Source organism: Phyllostomus discolor, chromosome X (assembly GCF_004126475.2).
Source record: "Phyllostomus discolor isolate MPI-MPIP mPhyDis1 chromosome X, mPhyDis1.pri.v3, whole genome shotgun sequence".
Classification (NCBI taxonomy): domain Eukaryota; kingdom Metazoa; phylum Chordata; class Mammalia; order Chiroptera; family Phyllostomidae; genus Phyllostomus; species Phyllostomus discolor.
The window spans coordinates 64,814,433-64,833,509 of NC_050198.1; the positions used below are offsets into that span (position 1 = coordinate 64,814,433).

At 36.9% G+C, this 19,077-nt stretch overlaps 1 pseudogene; it reads right to left on the bottom strand.

The window, feature by feature from the left end:
* Positions 1–419: 419 nt before the first annotated feature.
* LOC114504855 lies at positions 420–17,199 on the bottom strand (annotated as a pseudogene).
* Between the last annotated feature and the right edge of the window lie 1,878 nt (positions 17,200–19,077).

Sequence of the window (19,077 nt, forward strand, 5' to 3'; positions counted from 1 at the left end):
TGGTAAATATTAGATGCAGCTGAGGCGAAATCGAATATGGTGTTAGTGGTCTGCATAGTATTTTAACATCCAATTTATTATCCTTCAAGTTTGAGCATATTAAGTCACTAGATTTTATGCTATAGTTTCAATTCTCATATTTTTCTCCTCCCTTCTCTTACCCCATCATACCTTCTTCTTTTCTCTTATTATTTTTGTTCTAAATTTTGTTTTCCTTCTTGCTACAACTTATTTTCCTTCCACTCTCTTACTACATCTCCCCCGTCCAGCCTCTCAAAACCAATTTCCTTGTCAATGGTCATCTCACATTCTTCTTTTTTTTCAATAACATAAAATATGTGAGCTTTATTATATTTTAGAGAAAATAAAGATAGTATGATGCAAAATTTATTTTTAAAGCTACAATAAAATACTCTTTGATGCACATAAAAATGTAAAATAACCGATGCTTTTTCAATAAAGATACCAGATATAATATTTACTGACCAGAGAAAACAAAGATGTATTTAATAATTTCAGTACTGTTCCCAGGTCACCTTATTGAATGATAGATCATGAAATCAATAGTTGTACATCTAGGAAACTTACCAACGGAGTTCTCTTCCACTTGTGTGTATATTTTAATTTGTTTCATGTGGGTATCTCTTCCATTTTGGTGATTGGCTAGAACAGCAATCTGTATCATGAATGTGTGAGTTAGCTTCTTATGATTATCATTTAAGGGAATATGAATCCAGCCACTTGGTTCCACTAATTCAAGTTGCCAAATTTCTTGAAGGTTGTGGAAATTATTTCCTACTCTGACAGAGATTTTACCTGGAGTGTAGATTTCATCGGATTTTTAGTCTGCATAAATACATAATATCTTCACCATTGTTTTTCTTATGAATTGTACGTTCACTAAATTAGGCTGCTAACCATCTGATGGGCAACTTTCTAGACTGTCATTTTGATACTGATCTACTCCAAATTCTGGTTAGCAAGATGAGAGTGACCAAATGTTACAGGGTGCAGCCAAGAGGGGGACCCCAAACGGGCATTTGAAATGGGGTCCAGAACTTAAGGTGTCCAGGAGATTTTGGGATGTCTCCATCCCCCCCCCCCACCCAGGGTGTGGGTTGGGGAAGGGACAAATGGAACAGGGCCATTGAGAGCTGCTTAGCATAGCAACAGCCTTGCAGCTAAGCTCTGGCGTGGTCATTTAACATATCTATAGCCTTTGGCTGGTTGCATAGATGTGTTAAGTAGCTGTGGTCAGCTCTAAGCCACGGGAATGGAAGTAACTTCCCCACCCAAAAATAACTGGGAGGGCAGGTCCCCTGAGTTACAGCGCCTGCGTGGGAGCTCAGAGAGGATTGGCTCCAGGACATGGGGCCACACCTGCCCATACTCATGATGGCAGCCCAGTAAAGCTGGAAGGATACGAGTTCTGGCATGTGAAGCCGAGTGTGGGAGGAGTCGGAAATGAGGCTGCAGAGGAAGATTGGCCGTGGGGATTTAAAACCCAGACTTGGCGGCCATTGACAAGGAGAACCACGCGGCAGCCCTGAAGGGAGAACCAGGCTGCTTTAGGAGGTGAGCCATGCGCAGCCCTGAGGAGGAGAGCCATGCACTGCCCTGAGGAGGAGAGCCATGCGCTGCCCTGAGGAGGAGAGCCATGCGCTGCCCTGAGAAGAAGAACCATGTGCAGCCATTGGGGGAGAACCGTGCTGCTTTAGGAAGGAGAGCCATGCACAGCCCTGAGAGGAGAACCATGCTGCTTTAGAAAGGAGAACCATGCTGCTTTAGGAAGGAGAAGCACGCGGACTTGACGGAGTGGAGACTCCTGCAGCCCTGAGAGGGGGAGAACCATGCAGCAGCCCTGAGGAGAGAACCACGCGGCCTGGCAGAGTGGGGACCCCCACAGCCATAGAAGGGGGAACCACCACCTGGTTTTAGCAGAGATCCCGGCGACTCAGCCGAGGGTGCCGGGAACCCAGGGAGGTCTCCCAGTCAAGAGGGAGTACTAACTGGAAAGAACCAGAAGACTACCTGAGCCATGGACTTCTATTTCCTTTCCTGAGATACGGTACTCTGGACTGGGCAAAGGGGGAAGGAAAGAAGGACTGTGTGTGTTTGTGGGTGTTTTAGGGACTTTGGGATTTTGGTAAAGACATTAGGTCACTACTTTAAGTTGATATAGCATTAAATAAATGTTTCCTTTCCTTTTCACGAATCTCTGGCATTGAGAGACGTCTTTCCTCTGGCGGCGGACATAACAGACCCGGGGCCTTCTTTCAATAATAGTATATCGTCCCAGGCCCCCCTTGTTGTGGTTCTGTAACACAAACAGCTTGTGACCCAATTTCCCATACTGTTCCAGTTCTTTGCAACTGTTTATGGTTAGCACCAGGAAGCATTTGGTGTGGCCATTTAAAAAAATATATTAGCTTGCATTCTAGCTGTGTCACACCTCAGGGTTTTAGGTTTCCCTGCAACTCCACATCATTCCCACTCAGTTTCTAGACAGCCTGGCTTCCCCTTATCTCACATTCTTTTTCTTGCTCTTCAAATACCTATGTTCTCTCTCCACCATTATCAATCATCGCTCATAGTTGGTTGTGGATGGGGGAATTGTTGTATTTTTTTAATTTTCTGTCCAGATCTTCACTATTTTTGTATTTCAAATCTTCAATTTTACCATTTCCTTCTCTTACTCCATTCTGCCTTCATCATGCCTGTTCATTTTTCTGTCTCAAATTTTAATTTTTCCCTATCTTAGCCTGGTTTTATTATTTTTTCTTCTTTCCTCCTGCTTTTCCTTTTTTTGTCTCAAATTTTAATTATTCCCTGTCTTAGTCTGGTTTTCATTCCTCACTCTGAGTATTCCCTCTCCCTCTATCATCTCAAAACACTTCCCTTTCCTCTAGACATCTCTTAAGCTTTTCTTTCTTATTTCCCTCTTATTCCCATCCCATCTATATTAATCTTAGCCCATTTGTTGTTGACAGACCTGTGGGGAATCTTTTTCTCCAATTTGGTTCCTATTTTTAAATTTATTTGTTTTTTCCCCTTTTCTTTCTATTCCTAGCTTTATTTTTTTAATTTCTGTTTAAAACTAATACTATAAATGTCCCTTCTCTTACTTGATTCTGCCTTCATTCCATTTTTTATTTACAACGTAAATTTTACTTTCTCTCTTCACATTGCTCTGATTCCTTACCCTTATCAGTGTTCTTCCTTCTACCCTCTCAAAATCATTTTTCTTTCAGTTAGTCATCTCATATTTGCCTCTCTTTTCTTATAATAGCCTTAAACTCTTTACAGCCTTATTGATATTGGTTCATTTGCTATTGATATGTGATTGCAGGTGGGTAATTTTTGTGGGTGTGGGTTTGTCTTTGGACTGGGTGGTTTTCTTCTGGTATCTCCTACACAACAGCATCCAAGACATGGTGGGTGAAGTAACCCACAGTCAGCCAGGTTGAGAGAAGGACCCACCAAAGAATGGCAAAACTAAAAACAAAACCCAATTACATCCAGAGAGCCAACATGAACAGCATAAAGGGCATCCCAAGAATATAAAATTCAAGACATCAAGGAGAGTGCACCACTGATTCACACAGGTCTCCTATCATAGAAGTTTGCTCCACAAAGACATGGAGTCAAAGCAAATCAATTTAAGAAGCAAAAACATACACGTGTCTCCTCTAAAATGGGGAGATAAAGAAACAACTGCCAGTAAAAAGGAAAGGAAGAATCTCCAGAAGGTGGTAAATGAAATAGAGGCAATTAAACTATCAGATACTGACTTAAAATCAATGGTTACAAGGAAGCTCAATGAGCTCAGTGAAAATTGCCAAAAACTACAGGGAAGCTGCAAGTAACTTACTGGGAACTATATCTGCATGAAAAAAACATAGGAAATATCAATAATTGCCAGGAGGAAATAAAGAATACAATTTCTGGATTGAAGAAGATAGTAGAAGAAATTAAAAACATGCTACATGAAGAAGAGGATCAAATCTGCAAGCTGGAGGAAAAGTTAGAAAAACATTCCCACACAAAGCAAGAAAAGGAAAAGGGACTAAAAAAGAATGAAGAGGGGTTAAGGAAGCTACAGGGCCACATGAAGCAAATAATATCCATATAATAGGGATACCAGAAGGAAAAGAAGAGGGGAAGGGGATACAATGCCTGTTTGAAAAAGTCATGATAAAAACTTCCTTAATTTGATGAGAGAAAAAGTCACACAATTCTAGGAATCCAAGAGGGTCCCAATTAAGAGGCACCAAAAGAAACCCACTATAAGACACATCATAATTTAAATGGGAAAATTCAAAGACAAAGAGAGAACCTTAAAGGCACCAAGGAAGTAACATACAAGGGAACCCCAATAAATCTAGCAGCTGGCTTCTCAACAGAAACACTACAAGCCAGAGGGGAATAACAAGAAATATTCCAAGTAATGAAAGGTAAAGGCCTGCCACCAAGACTACTCTACCAAGTAAGGCTCTCAATTAAAATGGAAGGTAAAATAAGGAGCTTCATAGACAAAGGAAGGCTAAAAGAATACACCTCCACTAAACCAGCACTGCAAGATATGCTAAACAACCAGAGAGACTGTTATAAGAAGAGGAAGAAAAGGAATGAGAGGAAGCAGCACAGGAACAAAGTGGGTAAAATTGCAATGAATAAGTACCTATGAATACTAACCTTAAATGTAAATGGATTAAATCATCCAATCAAAAGACATAGGGTAGCTGAATGGATAAGAAAACATGATGTGCGCATATGCTGTCTACAAGAGACCCACCTCAGGAAAAAACAACCTACATAGACTGAAAGTAAAGAGTTAGAAAAAAATATTCCATGCAAATGGACAGGGGAAAAAAAAAGCCTGGGTAGCAGTATGTATAACAGACAATATAGACTCAAAACAAAGCCATAAAAAGAGACAGAGAAGGATACTGCATAGTACTCAAGGGAAGAATCCACCAAGAAGACTTAAATATTGTAAACATGTATGCACCAAATATTGGAGCACCCAGATATATAAGGAAAATCTTGGAGGACTTTGAGAAAGATATCAATAGCAACACAATTATAGCATGGTCTATAACACCCCACTGTGAACAATGAATAGATCTTCCAAACAAAATATCAGCAAGTATATTGTGGAATTAAATGATGCTTAAGATCAAGGGTGTCAAACTCATTTTCACCTGGGGCCACATCAGCCTCTCAGTTGCCTTCAAAGGGTCAAATGTAATTTCAACTCTCTAACAATTAAGGAGCAGTTACATTTATACAGTCCTAAGATTATTTTGGCCCTTTGAAGAGAACCGCAAGGCTGATGTGGCCCCCCGGTGAAAATAAGTTTGACACCCTGCTGTAGACTAAATGGATTTAACTTATATATGTAGAAAATTCCATCCCAAAGAAGCAAAATACACATTCATTTCAAATGCACATGGAACATTTCCCATGATGGATGACATAGTATGACACAAAACAACCCTTAACAAATTCAAGAAAATTGAAACCATACCAAAAATTTTCTCAAACCACAAGGGCTTCAAAGTAGAAACCAACCTCAAGGAAAAAACTCAAAAACACTCAAACTCGTTAAGACTAAGTACCATGCTATTAAACAATGAATGGGTTAATGAAATCAAGGAAGAACTCAAAATGTTTCTGGAAACAAATGAAAGTGAATATACAATAGTTCAAAGCATAGGGGACACAGCAAAGGCTGTCCAGAGAGGGAAGTTCATAGCAATACAGGCCTACCTGAAAAAGATTGAAATATTTCAAATAAACAACCTAACCCTGTATCTACAAGTACTGGAAGAACAACAACAAACAAAGCCCAGAATGAGTAGAAGGAAGGAAATAACCAAGATCACAGCAAAAGTAAATGACATAGAGACTAGAAAAACAATTCAAAGGATCAATAAATACAGGAGTTCATTCTTTGAAAAAAAAAACAAACAAAATCAACAAGACTTTAAGCAGATTCATCAAGAAAAAAAGGGAGAGGACCCAATAAATAAAATAAGAAATGAAAGAGGAGAAATTACAATGGATAACACAGAAATACAAGGGATTGTAAGGAATTACTATGAAGAAGTGTTGCAGGTTTGATTCCCAGTCAGGGTACATGCCTGGGTTGCAGGCCATGACCCCCAGCAACCGCACATTGATGTTTCTCTCCCTCTGTCTCTCTCTCCCTCTCTCTCTCTCTCTCTCTCTCTCTCTCTCTCTCCCTCTCTCTCTCCCCCTCCCTCCCTCCCTTCCCTCTCTAAAGGTAAATAAATAAAATCTTTAAAAAAAAAGAAATTACTATGAACATATATATGCCACGGAATTTGGAAACCAGGGTGAAATCAGCAAGGTTCTATGAAAATATAATCTTCCAAAACTGAACCAAGAAGAAGCAGAAAGCCTGAAAAGACCAGTAACAGCTGGTGAAATTGAAGCACAATAAAAAACAGACAAAACTCATGTAACACAAAAGCCCTGGACCAGAGAGTTTCAGAGGAGAATTTTATAAAACATTTAAGGACAAGTTAACACCTATCCATCTCAGACTATTCCAAAAAATGCAAGAAGAGGGAAAACTCCCAAACTTTTTTTATGAAGCCAGCATCATCTTATTCCCAAAACCAGACAAAGATACATCAAAGAAAGAAAATCACAGGCCAGTATCACTGACGAACATAGATGAACCTGAAAATCCTTTGTTAAGGATGCTAAAATCCTTAACAAAGTATTGGCAAACCACATCCCACAATGCATTTAAAAAATCATACAACATGATCAAATGGAATTCATCCCAGGGATACAAGAATGGTACAATATTTGCAGATCAATAAACATATATATCACATAAACAAGAGTAAGGACAAGTCACATGATCATATCAATAGATGTGGAAAAAGCATTTGATAAGGTTCAGCACCCATTTATGATAAAAACACTCAGCAAAGTGGAAATAGAGGGAGCATAAATCAACATGATAAAAGCCATATATGAAAAACCTATATCCAACGTCATACTCAATGGGCAAAAACTAAAAGCTCTCCCACTAAGATCAGGAACAAGACAAGGATGCCTGCTTTCACCACTCCTATTCAACATACTAGTGGAAGTCCTAGCCACAACTATCAGACAAGAAAAGAAATAAAAGGCATCCAAATTGGAAAGGAGGAAGTAAAACTGTCATTGTTTGCAAATGACATATGTACATAGAAAACCCTATAGACTCGACCAAAAACTATTTCACCTAATAAATGAGTTTGGTAAAACAGCTGGATAGAAATTTAATATTCAGAAATTGAAGGCATTTTTATACACTGAAAATGAACTATCAGAAACATATATCAGGGGGAAAATCCCATTTGCTACAGCAACACAAAAAATAATGTATCTAGGAATAAACCTAACCAAGGAGGTAAAAGACCTATACTCAGAAAACTACACAACGCTAAAGAAAGAAATTAAGGAAGACATGAATAAATGGAAGCGTATACTGTGTTCATGGATTGGAAGAATTGACATCATCAGAATGTCCATACTACACAAAGCAATTTATAGATACATCAAAATTCCTATTAAAATACCAATGACTTATTTCAGAGATATAGAACAAACATTTCAAAACTTTATATGGACCCATAAATGACCTCAAATAGCCACAGCAATTTTGAGAAAGAAGAACAAAGTAGGAGGGATAATGATACCTCGTATCAAACTATATTACAAGGCCACAGTAATCCTAACAGTCTGGTACTGGCATACAAACAGACACATAGATCATTGAAACAATATAGAGCTCAGAAATAAACCCAATTCTCTGTGGTCAATTAATATTTGACAAAGAAGCAGAAGCATAAAATGGAGTAAAAATACTGTCTTCAACAAGTGGTGTTGGAGATCTGGACAGCTACACGCAAAAAAAAAAAAATGAAATTCAACCACCAAATTACACCATCTACAAAAATAAACTCAAGATAAATAAAAGATTTAAATATAAGTTGTGACACCATAAAAGTCCTAGAGGAGAACATAGCCAGAAAAATTTCAGGTATTCCACTCACCACCGATATGTCCCCAAAACCAAAGGATATAAAGGAAAGAATAAACAAACAGGACTACATCCAATAAAAAAAACTTCTGCACAGCCAAAGAAAACATCAGTAAAATGAAAAGGGAACCAGCCTTATGGGAAAATATATTTACCATTGATACCTCAGAAAAGGGTTTGATCTCCAACATATATAAAGAACTCACATGACTCCACACCAGGAAAATGAAGAAACTAATTAATAAATGGGCAAAGGATTTGAACATACACTTCTCCAGGGAGGACATCCAGAGGGCCCAGAGAGATATGAAAGGATGCTTAGCATCACTAGCCATCAGAGAGATGCAAATTAAAACCACAATGAGATGCCACTTCACACGGGTCAAAATGGCCAGCATAAACAAATCAACAAACAAGTGCTGGCAAGGTTGTGGAGAAATGGAAACATTAGTACACTCTTGGTGTGAATGCAGACTGGCGCAGTCACCATGGAAAACAGTTTAGATTTTCCTCAAAACACTAAAAATGGACCTGCCTTTTTATCTGGTGATTCCACTGCTGGAATTATACCCTAGGAATCCTGAAACACCAATTCAAAAGAGCCTAGGGACCCCAGTGTTCATAGCAGCACAATTTACAATAGCCAAGTGCTGAAAACAGCCTAAGTGCTCATCGCCAAATGAGTGGATCAAAAAACTGTGGTACATTTACACAGTGGAATACTATGCAGCAGAAAGAAAGAAGGAACTCCTACCCTTCAAAACAGCATGGATGGAACTGGAGAGCATTACACTAAGTGAAATAAACTAGGTGGTGGAAGACAAATACCATATGATCTCACCTGTAAGTGGAACCCAATCATCAACAACAACAACAAAACATGGAAGAAAAATAGAACCAGAAACATGGAAGTAAAGAAAAAACTGACCATTAGTAGAGGGGCTGGGGGAGGCAGGTAATGGGGGAAAGAAGAGTAGGGTCAAGGCAAGGATCATGTATAAAGGACCCATGTACAAGTACAGTGTAGGTGGGGGGAAGATTGAATTAGGAGAAGGGGAGTCAGTAAAGCAAGTGAGAGGGAATGGGGGTAAATAGGGACAACTGTAATTGAACAATAATAAAAAAGAAAAATACTCTGCCTGGAAAACACAGTCACTCATTGGTTTAACAACCCAGGGGCACTTAGTTATCCTCAAAACTTTGTTTTAGCACAGATGTGACCTTGATCTCACCAACGAACCATGCTGTCCTCAGTTTTCTCATCCACGACTTCGAAATAAAGACATGGAATACTTTGAAACGGACCCAAGATGGCAGGAAATTTTAAGAACCTATATTGTTTGTTACAATTCATTTATAACAGTACATCATTCTGTATGGAGTTATGTATATGTTCTATGCAGAAACATGTACAAAGGACCTATTCTCCTTTAGGGTAAAAGAAAATCTATTTACCAAGTTTTCCCTCTGCTAATAAATGTCATCCAATAGAGCATTGAAAGAATGTAAGGTTTTTCAGTTTTCTTAGTTTCCAGGCATAGTCAAAATACTAGTTTTAATAAATATGGAGCTAATAAAAATATTATTTTGAGCTTATGAATTGTTAAGGCTATTTTTATAATGATTAATGATGAAACATTTTATAAGGTTTGGATGATTCATTTACACAGCAGCACACCTTTAAACCAAGTGTTCTGAGAATTCAGAACCTCTGTTATAAAAGTTTTTTTTATTCTCTATTTTGGGGATTTCCAAATCACTTGCAAATAGGAATAAAGATGAAGATATTAGGATATATCTATTCTCAGCTCCTCATTTTACTTTCATCTACATGTGATCTTAATAAATACAGTTCTAACAAAATGTAAACTACAAGTAGAGTCCAATTTCAAAAGAGATGTGGCAGCATTATCTATAAAAGATATGTAGCTTTTATGCCAGTATTTTTCTTTCAAGTGTTTTGTCCCTGCTGTGTTATCTTAAAAGATTAAAAAGAGAAGAAGAAGAAAAAAATAGAGTAGCAAAATGTGTCTCCTCCAGATCTCAGATGTTTTTTAAAAATGTGTACTACTTCCCTGGATTTTTCAGAAGGAAGTGTATAAACTTTATTTTAGATAGAAGATATATAGTGATGTGACAAAGACAGAGGAGGGAAAACATGAAGTTGATAACTGCCCAATTAATTCCGTTCCTATGAACTCATGAAATTATAATCTGATGAAAAGGTAATTATTGTGACTATACTTTTGTCTCATAATATTTTAGCTTGTCTATAGAGAAAGTCTTAACATAAATGACCAACAGTAAACAAATGTTTAAATTATGAATGCCTATGTGACAGAATATACTGCAGCCATTATAACATGTTCTAGAAGAATATTTAATAAGAGAGATTGTTTACAATGTAAATTAATAAGAACAGCAGACTACAAAACTGTAAGAAGAGTATGAACTCAATTAAAATATCTAACTAGGAAAAAATAAACATCATGTTAATGCTATGTGTGGCGGTGTTTTTATTTGATCTTTTATACTTTTCTGTATTTCTCAAACATGCTACTATATATTTATTTTGGTATTAAAAAACAAACATTTTTAAAAGTCTTTAAGTTAAAAATTTCTATTCATTTTCAGATGACCAACATGCATGGGCTTGTTAAAATTTTTCTAGAGACAAAAGTCACTCTCACATAAAGACGAGAGTGAAAGAATTTTACTTTTAATACTCTATCTATAACACTATCTCTGTCAAGGTATGTGACCCTTATACTTGAGGGTTCTGTAAACCCAAGCTTGAAACTTCCCATTTCATATTATGCTTAACTTTCCTCTGCAAAGATAGCCACTGTGTTTATGATTGTCAAATGTTAATGTTTGTATAGTCACTTATTTATTTATGTATTTACTCAACATTGTCTTATTGAGAAACACAGGCATAACATTATGTAAGCGTTGGGGATAGTTTGGAAGAAGGAAAGCTAAGATGGGAGGTCAGTAAGGCAAAGAAAGCTGCATGCCTAAAACAGGGGTGTTTGTGTGAGAATGCAAAGAAAGGAACAAAGTCAACAGATATCCTGAGAATATAAAGAAAAGAATTTGGTGATTTTTCATGTGGAGTTATGCCTAATATGCACTAGATAGTGGGCTAATGTAGACAGCACAACAGTAAGCAAAACACATCTCATTCTTCAGACCTCTAACACAACCTCACTCACTCCTCACTTTCAACTGACTGGGAAAATAGAATCAATCATAAGAGAACTTATTCGCAATCTCACCTCAAATCTACAAACCTCCCTATAGCTTATACCATATATTCTGCCTTTTTTGCTGTTAAAATGGAAGACCTGTCTACTCCTTCATGTGTGTCCTGAATCTCATCGCCTGTCACTTCCTCAAGGACACCACTCTCATAAATGCCCAGCTGTTTTGCACCACCAAAATTTCCCTTCTAACGGATCATTGTAATTAGCACAGAAGTATTCTGTTATTCTCTCATCTTAAACAAACATTCCCTTAAATTCCACACTCTCTCTAGCCACTACCCCAATTCTCAGCTAAAATTTAAAAAGGGAAAAAAAGAAAGAAAGGGAAAAAAAACACCTTCAGACAGTTATCTGCCTTGATATTCAGACTTCCTCTCCTTGCATTGTCTCTAGAAACCAATCCAGTTAGACATCTTTTTAACTTATTGGGATGACATTGGTTAATAAAATTACTTTATGAGTTCATAGTTGGTGGATCAAGTTAACTTTTGAAACTTAAAAACTATAATTGTTGCAGAAGTATATATCTTAATAATTATGAAGCTATAAGTAGGTATTAAACACAAGAGGCCCCTGATAGAAAATATATACAGGTTTAAAGTGCCAAAGTGATTTAACTTACTATTTTAATAACAACTGATATTTTCTACCTAGATTGCTCTAGTAATTAGCCTGAAGGAAACTGCTCTTCCAATTAGGAATCTCTTCCGGCATGGAATGTTCATCTAAAAAACACTGAACTTATTGGGGTGACATTGATTAATAAAATTATATAGGTTTCAGGTGTATAATTCTATAATACACCACCTGTATATTGCATTGTCTGTTTACCACCCAAATACAAGTCACCTTCTTTCACCATTTATTCCCCCTTTACCCTCTCCTATCTCCACCCTCCCCCCACTCTCCTTTCACTCTGATAATCACCATACTATAGTCTGTCTATAAGGGGTTTCTTTTTTTTTAACTTAATCCCTTCCCCTTTTCTACTCAGTCCCCCTACCCCTCCCCTCGGGTACTTATCAGTTGTTCTCTGTATCTATGATTTTGTTTCTATTTATTTGTCAGTATATTTTGTTCATTAGATACCACACATGAGTGAAATCATATGGTATTTGTCTTTCTCTGACTGGCTTATTTGACTTAAGATAATGTTCTCCACATCCATCCACACTGTCACAAAAGGTAAGATTTCCTTCCTTTCTCTCTCTCTCTCTTCCTTTCTTCTTTTCATGAGTGAGTAGTATTCCATTGCATCAATGCACCACAGCTTTTTTATCTACTCAACCATTGGTGGGTACTTGGGCTGCTTTCAAATCTTGGCAATTATAAATAACATTGTAATAAATATAGGGTTGTATATGTTTTTTTCAAATTAGTGTTTAAGTTTTTTGGATATATTTCCAAAAGTAGAATTGCTGGGTCATAAGGCAGTTCCATTTTTAATTTTTGAGGTGACTCCATACTGCTTTCCACAGTGGCTGCACCAGTCTGCGTTCCCACCAACAGTGCAAAAGGGTTCTCTTTTCTCCACATCCTCACCATCACTTGTTGTTTGTTGATTTATTGATGATAGATATTCTGACAGGTGTGAGGTGGTATCTCACTGTGGTTTTAATTTTTATTTCTCTGATGATTAGTGATGTTGAGCCTTTTCATATGTCTATTGGCCATCTGTATGTCCTCTTTGTAGAAGTGTCTATTCAGGTCCTTTGCCCATTACTTAATTGGAATTATTGTTTTTGTGTGTGTTGATTTTAAAATTTTTTATAAATTTTGGATATTAAGCCTTTATCAGATATATCAATGAATATGCTTTCCTGACAACTCCACCAAAACTACTCTTGTAATTGTTACAAATGACCCCCAGGTTTTAAGATCCAAAGACAGGGCCAATTTCATGACATGAAACCTATGGAGTAGCACTGGATCACACACTTAGAGCTCAGTGCTTGGCTTAATGGTCTGCTGTTGCCATCCTGAAATTCTTAATAACTTTTAAACAAGGGGCTCCACACTTTCATTTTATACTGGTCCCAGAAAATTGTATTGCTGGTTCTATCCAAAACACATTTTGAGTTCTCATTCTTCTACTTAGTGATTGTTTCAACTGAAAACACACTTCTCAAAACCCATTGTTTACATTGCTTCATGAACACCATGGTTTTGGTTCTCCCTCTTTCTGGCTGTCCTGACTGGGTTAGTGCTCATCTTTCTGACTTCTAAAACACTGAGTATTCTAGAGTTCACATCTCAGTGTTTTTCTCTTCTCTATCTACATTTCTTCTCTCAGTGACTTCATTTAGTTTCGTGATATTAGATAGCATTTAAATACTAATGCACTTCACACACATTTACATCTCTGAGCTAAAACTCTCTCCTGAACTCTCAGTTACTATAAGAAACTGTTTTCTCAATACAGGGTGAAGCAAAAGTAGGTTTATTGTTGTTCATATGGAAAATAATACAATAATTAATGGATAGTAATACAAGGATAAACTCTGTGTTTTGTGTTCTCACAGTTGTAAACCTACTGTTGCCTCACCCTGTATATCTACTTGGATGTTCCATGGTAGGATGACTCTCAGTTTGTTTGGGACAGTTCTGACTTATATGTCTTTTATACAGTTTCTTTCACAGTCAAAAGTGTAATGGTTTGTACAAGAAATTATATGGTCATCACCCTGGCTGGTGTAGCTCAGTGGATTGAGCATGGGTTGCGCACCAAAGTGTCGCAGGTTCTATTCCCAGCCAGGGTACATGCCTGGGTTGCAGGCCATAACCCCCAGCAACCGCACATTGATGTTTCTCTCTCTCTCTATCTCCCTCCCTTCCCTCTCTAAAAATAAATAAATAAAATCTTTTTTTTTTTTTTTTAAATATTTTATTTATTTATTGTTAGGGAGGGAAAGGAGGGAGAGAGAGAGAGAGAGAGAGAGAGAGAGAGAGAGAGAGAGAGAGAGAGAGAAACATCAATGTGCGGTTGCTGGGGGTTATAGCCTGCAACCCAGGAATGTACCCTGGCTGGGAATCGAACCTGGGACACTTTGGTTCCCAGCCCGCGCTCAATCCACTGAGCTACGCCAGCCAGGGCTAATAAATAAAATCTTTAAAAATAAAAAAAAGAAATTATATGGTCAATCTACCTAGATATCTCAAATTGAACATGTTAAAAAATGAACTTGTTTTGTCTCAAGCCTTCCAGACTCTTCTTGATCTCAGTGAAGGACATCTCTATTCAAATTAGTTTCTCAGAACCAGAGTCTGATTTACTGTGCAACTAATAAAGGCTTCATGTCTCCTTACTTTCATAGGTCCTACTAAGACCCTGAGAGCAAGTACATATTCTTTTATGGTTGCATAAAATTTATGAAGATATAAATTTTTCTGATGTTAAGAAGCAAATTTGAAAAAGGTGCTTTGGAAAGTTTCTGTAAAACAAATGAAAATTTGTAGATTCCTGATTTGGCTTAATATAAAAAGTATTCCTTTTGTCATCTTTAAATTTATTTATTAAAGCAGAGATAACATTTGGATAAAAATTAATGAAATATAAAGTAAAAGTGATAAAGATGAGTGATTCAATCAATAGAAATATTCTGACATTGAGAAGTACATTGACACATTTTTTTCTTCCAGATTATGGCAAAAGCAGTGACTCATTAAGAGAAAGGTATAAATTTTCAATAAAAGTAATAAATAGGTTCTTGGATGGTTTAAGGGTCCAAATAGTGAAGAGAAGTGAATTATATGATATATCCAAAAAAGATTTAAAAATTTTTGCTGATTTGGTACAAAATACTGACACTGATGAAGATAACAGAACACTCATAATAATACCACTACATGAGAATACTGATGCAAAAGTGGTTATGAGTGTCATCAATTTAAGTAGTGTTTAATATTAGTCACTGTACAAGATAATTTGAAATACTCTGAACTCTTGCAGCTCATTAAATACATTTGATAGAAACTTCTCAAATTTGACAAAAATCCTACAACTGTATATGACATTACCAATGATATATTGAGAATGTGACAGAAATATATAAAAGCTATCAATAATAAAAATTATTCAATCATGATAGAGATCAACTTTTGAAAGAGCTTGCAGACAAAACAAACTATAGTCAAAAAGATAGTATAACAGTATACCATAAAGTTAATTTAACAAGTATTATGTTACTTTCCTGGATTTGTGTTGTGTTTGTGATATTTGTCAGCTTTTTAAAAAGTAAATGCTTTCTTTGCTTTGGTCAGGTAGCTCAGTTAGTTACAGAGTTATCCCAATACCCCCAAGGTTTTGAGTTCAATCCTAGGTCAGGGCACAAGAAGCAACCAATGAATGCATCAATGAGCAGAAGAAAAAGTGTTCATTTTCTCTCTCTCTCTCATCTATTTATTAATAAAAAATAAAATGAAAAGTAAATGATTTATCATGATATTATTCTCTCATTCTGTAACAACTGTTACTACGTGTTGCATAACAAGTTATCCCAAAACTTACATAATAACACATGTATTATTTTACATCTATGGTCAAGAATTCAGAAGTGCCTTAACCTGGGAGTTCTTACTCATGGTCTTTCCCGAGGCTGCCTTTAAGTTGTAGGCTGAGGCAGCACTCATGTGAAGGCTTGATTGAGGCTGGAGGATCCACTTCCAAGATGGCTCACAGCAATTATGCTAGTTGTTGGTAGGAAGACTCATTTCCTCCCCACATGGACCTATCAGTAGGGCTTCCTACAACATGATAGCTGATTTCCCCTAGAGTAAATGATCCAAGAAAGGGCAAAGTAAATGCCACATTTTAAAAAATCATTTGGTCTCAGGAGTCACATACCATCATTTTTGTACTATTCTCCTAATTACACAGGTCAGCCCTGTTTAATGTGTCAGTGGATTACTAAAGGTCATAAATATCAGGAACAAAGAATCATTAAAGTTCATCATAGAAGCTTGTTACCATAGTCTTCCATCTGGCCACCAAAGATCCATGCCCCTTCCCTGTGAAAAATATACTCATTCTCACCCAGGAATCCAAAAGTTTAATAGCATTATCTCAAAGTCCAGAATCTCTCATATATATCATGTTCTAGTGTGGATGGTGATCCTCTATAGTATAAATCTATAAACAGAGTTCCACAGTAACAGTTCTTGATCAAAAGACCTATGAACTAAAGAGGTAACCTACCTGCTCTCCACACACCCAATATGCAATAGTAAGAAATGTGTATCTACGATAATCACTGTAGGTACTCTTGTTCAAGAGGGAGAGAAAAAGGGAGGCACCATGGTCCAAAGGAATTCTGAAAATTAGGTGAGTAAATGGAAGCTCTTTGATTAGTTGCAAGACTTCCCTGCCCTGGAATTATTCTGCACGATCTTTGGCTCTGCCTCCTGTGCTCTTGGTTCCACCCTGAGTCCCTATTTGAAGTTGCATAGTTTCTCAACCTGCGTACTGCCTGGTGAAATTTTAGGGCTCAAAGTACTCTTTTCATTTTGTACTTTTCTGTCCTCCTCAATAAAACCTAGCAGTACTTTTTCCAATATAATCTTTTTTAAAAAAAAAAAAACTTTGTGAATCTACTATGAATCTTTTTAGAGATTCATAGATAAAATCTTCTTAAGACAAGTGGTCTTCTCACTTGGGCTTTTGCTGAAACTGATGAGGAACAACACTCCTAAGCTCCTAAGCCTTATTGATTAAGTAAATGGATCTATGAAGCAGTGTTTCACATTTTTCTGAGGCCTTAATTTTAAAGCCATGATCTGATCTCTGTCTTTATACCCAGTTTTCCTGACAGTTACCTGGATGTGATCCTTGCTTCTGAGCCATTCCTTAAGTTTAGCAATATCTGCCATGTGGAGATGTTAAGAATATCTAGAACTTGAAAGATTAGCTCCTGTTTTTTTTTCTTTTAATATTTCCCCCAGTTTTATTGAGATAGAGTTTCTATATAACATTGTATAACATTATATTAATCCAAGGTACATAACATAATAATTTCATATATGTATACATTGTGAATGATTAGAGTAAGTTTAGTTAACATCAATCACCTTACATAGTTACAATTTTTTATGATGCGAACTATTAAGATTTATTCTCTTTGCAATATTTTTTAATCCTCACTAAAGATATGTTCACTGACTTGAGAGAGAGAGTAACATTGATGTGAGAGAAAAACATACATCCATTGCTCCCAGAGATGAAATCTGGTCAGGTATGTGCCCTGACTAGAAATCAAACTGACAACACATTTGGTGTGCAAGATGGCACTCTAAAAAACTGAGCCACCTGGCCAGGGTGCACTTTTCAAGTTTTAAGACAGGCTCAATTTTATTATCAGTCCTTTCTTAAGTTTACCATTCTGTCACATTTTATTATCGACAGCAAGAAGAAACCAGGAGATACCCTCAACACTCTGCCTAAAAATCCTCATAGCCTGATCAATCACCCATTTCCTTGGGAATATTTCTTACTTTCCCTATTAACACAGGTGGCAATGTTGTTAAACTTTCAACCCCTACAACAAGGATCCCCTTTCCTCCAGTTTTGAATAACATTTTCCCACTTATTTTTCAGACATATGTGGCTTACTTAAAACCCATCAGGATTCTAACAGTCTCATGATTGAAAACATTTGGCTTTCTGTAACATGTCCTCAGCATCCTTCTAGTTTCTGCTCATTACCAAGTTTCAAAGCTTTTCCATAGTTCAGGATTTTATTATGGCAGTACTCCACTCCTGGCACCAACAGCTGTAATACATATCTTTTCCTGAAAAATTAATGCAAAACTTAGTATCTTAAAATAACATTTATTACTTCTCACAGTTTCTGTGGGACAGAAATTCAGGAATGGGTTAGTTAGGTGGTTCTGGCTCAGGATTTCTTATGACATTGCAGTCAAGATATTGTCAGAGCCCCAGCTAGTGTGGCTCAGTGGTTTGAGTGCTGGCCTGTGAACCAAAGAGTTGCTGGTTCAACTCCCAGTCAGGGCACATGCCTGGGTTGCAGGTCAGGTTTCCAATGGGAGCATGTGTGAGAGGCAACCACACATTTATATTTCTTTCCCTATCTTTCTCTCTCCCCTCCCCTCTGTCTAAAAATAAATAAATAAAACCTTTTTAAAAAGGTACTGTCAGACGAAGGGGGAGGGAAGTGTAAGGGAGCTAAATGGTAATGGAAAAATACAATAAAAATATATTTGTAGAAAAAAGAAGATATTGTCAGATGGGGTCAAGATCACCTAGGACCATCTTGGAGGTAGACCACAATACATTAAATATATATATATATATATATATATATATATATATATATATATATATATATAGAGAGAGAGAGAGAGAGAGAGAGAGAGAGAGAGAGAGAGAGAGAGAGCGCTTATTTTCATTTGTAAATTTATATTGATTACATGCATAATTTTTCATTTCCACAAAACTTAGATTTCCAAAATTTCACTTCTCCTTGTCTCAATGCCATAGTTGATCTGTTAGTATATACTGTTAGGACTATGTTCAAAATATATTCCAAATTCAAAAGGCAGTTCCACCTTTAATGTTCTGAGGAAATTCCATGCCATTTTCCACAGTGGCTGCACTAGTCTATATTCCCACCAAGAGTGCACTAGGGTTCCTTTTCTCCACATCTTCTCCAGCACTTGTTTGTTCAATTGTTTGTGATGGCCATTCTGACTGGTGTGAAAGGGTATCTCATTGTGGTTTTAATTTGCATC